Consider the following 2,740-nt stretch of genomic DNA (forward strand, 5'->3'; position numbering starts at 1 on the left):
TATAAATTAAAAGTCATTCATAATCATTATAATTCATATTCATACACACAAATACTTCACAATGTTTACAAAATCGAAAGTTTAGAACAAATCCATATACTTAACAATATTCATAAAATTTAAAACAAATCTATCAGTTTGCTGAAACATCTGATGGAGAAGTAGAATCTACAGTTGTGTGATGATGAAAATATGTTTGCTTGTGGAGTATGCTCTCGTGTTTCCTTTTGCATCTCTGTTGCCTCATGTCTTTCATTCATAGAGAGCTGCTGGCCATGCCCTCTACCTCTAAGATAATACTGCTCTTCTAGACATATGAAAAAAAAATTTATATATAAATTTCAATTAACAATAATTGTAAATAATAATAAAACATCAAATAATAAGTCTTTAAAAATATATAAAAATAAATTTATATAATAAGTAAAAATAAATTTCAGATCCATTAACATTCTTGAAAGTCCCAACAGGGCATTCCTGTTTTGCAATTTATAGCAATTAACCAAAAAGTATCTTTGACTAATCCACTAACAAGGGAACATTAAAAATGCAATCGACAAACAGTAAGAACCCTGACTGATTATTTTTTTTGGGCATAGAGATGTACAAATACATATCCTTGGTCATAATAATTTTTCAACACAAATGGGATTCTCAATATAGGGCAACCAGAATGAGGATATAAATATAATAATATATCAAGGCCAGTGGTCCTAGAAATTGTACAGGCATAAGATCATAAGATGTTCAAAATATTCAAATGGTCCACGAGAAATTGACAAGATGGTATTAATAAAAATACCTCGCAGAATATACCATAAAGCCCTTTTGGACAGGCCCTTCCAGTAACAGTTTCATTTCCACCAGAATGACCCTGACCTCTACCAAATCCTCCCCTGCTATCAGGTAAACGAAAAGCTTAAATCAATTGACTTCAAAATAACCCAGCCATGAGCATTTTTATAACAAATAAGTGGGAGTGCATGTGCGTGTATAAACTAGGACAACCAAAACATTCAATAAAATATAAATCAAAGAAGATAAAATAATCAGAACTACTGTATGGGATATACACTGCCTAATATAGACCAAGTCAGAATGCTTCCATTTGCAGTTGCAATTGGCAGATACTCATCTCCAACTGAAATATCTGACCAATGAAAATGAATCATGATATGTTAAAAAATATCAAAATTTTAAATGATAAATATCTATAATCAGTGATATATGAATAATTTATTTATTTAAATAATAAATTAAACGCAGCATTTATTTAAATATACATTTATTTATTTAAATATACATTTATTTAAATAATAAAATTAATTCCACGCAGCAAGCTGCTGCTGGACACGCAGCAAGCTGCTGCGTGCCCACGCAGCAAGCTGCTGCTGCGTGCCCACGCAGCAAGCAGCTGCTGCGTGCCCACGCAGCAAGCAGCTGCTGCGTGCCCACGCAGCAAGCAGCTGCTGCGTGCCCACGCAGCAAGCAGCTGCTGCGTGCCCACGCAGCAAGCAGCTGCTGCGTGCCCACGCAGCAAGCAGCTGCTGCTGCGTGCCCACGCAGCAAGCTGCTGCTGCTGGGCATGCAGCAAGAAAATATTTTTAATTTTTTTTATTTTTAAAATACTTAATTAATTAAAAATATTTTACTATCTGCAACCATAAAAACAATCTCATGTTCACTAACTTACATGGAGTGGCGACGATCGGAAGCTGCAGCGGCGGGTGGCAAAGGCGGTGGAGGCGACAGCGAGGACGAGGCGACAGCAAATCCGTCACGGGAACGGCGAGGCGACGGCGACGGTGAGTGGCAACGGGGCGCGCGACAGCAACTTGCGGCAGCCTTGGGACTCGCAACGGTGACGGCGGCGGCGGCGGTGAGAGTGGCAGGAAGATCGATTCGGCGCTGAGGGGAAGATAGGAGAGGAAAAGCGTGGCTGAAATTAAGAGAGATGAGGAAGGAGAAGTTTAGGGTTTTGTTTTTATATTGTTTGATTTTTCTGACGGATTAGCGACGGAATAAATTCCGTCGCTAATATTTTAAAAATCCGTCGCTAATCCGTCAGAAATTTAAACATAAAGTATTCGTCGCTGATCCGTCGCTAATTCCGTCGCTAATTTTTTTATCCGACGGAAGTAAATTCCGTCGCTAAATCCGTCACTGATACCTTATTTTTTTGTAGTGAAGATTATAATCATGGTTGTCGTCTTTCGCAGTCCAACCTTGGCCGGACCAAAATTAGGATTTAGATTAATTTAAAGTATGTAAATATCGTATTAAGCTTAATATATTATAGATGCTATATAAGATTAGCTTAAAATAGGTAGTGAGCTGTTATCATAAGATATGATCACATGGCAAGTATCTGATAAATCTATACACAGTCCCACCCATATAAAAGAAGATCCGGGCGCTTTAGGAAGGCCTCAGAACAGGTTGGCCTCAGGTCAGGTTGGCCTCAGGTCGAACAGACTCATTCTCTCAACTTCAAAGAAAGGCTCCATAAGGAAGTTACGGTTAACAGCTATAATTCAACATATTTCCTTTGTGCCTGCAATCACGGGATTCACGATCAATTAGTCGGTGAAAATCCTTTACCAACAAGCCGGCCACATCATCATCAGATTATTAAGAAATACTATATTTATCTCCATCTTCTTACAATATAAAAGAAGAACGATCACAGATGCAAAGGTATGGTATTCTCTCACATAACTACTCTTGGGTTCTAAACATT

At 37.9% G+C, this 2,740-nt stretch overlaps 1 long non-coding RNA gene across 1 annotated transcript; it reads right to left on the reverse strand.

Moving 5' to 3' along the window:
• Nucleotides 1-1,154, reverse strand: LOC122724411. Its single transcript, XR_006351822.1, has 3 exons — nucleotides 1,074-1,154; nucleotides 803-896; nucleotides 1-307 (listed from the first exon to the last, which is right to left on the reverse strand). It is a non-coding gene; the product is annotated as an uncharacterized LOC122724411 (long non-coding RNA).
• Nucleotides 1,155-2,740: the final 1,586 nt, after the last annotated feature.

This window comes from Manihot esculenta, chromosome 8, assembly GCF_001659605.2.
Source record: "Manihot esculenta cultivar AM560-2 chromosome 8, M.esculenta_v8, whole genome shotgun sequence".
NCBI lineage: Eukaryota > Viridiplantae > Streptophyta > Magnoliopsida > Malpighiales > Euphorbiaceae > Manihot > Manihot esculenta.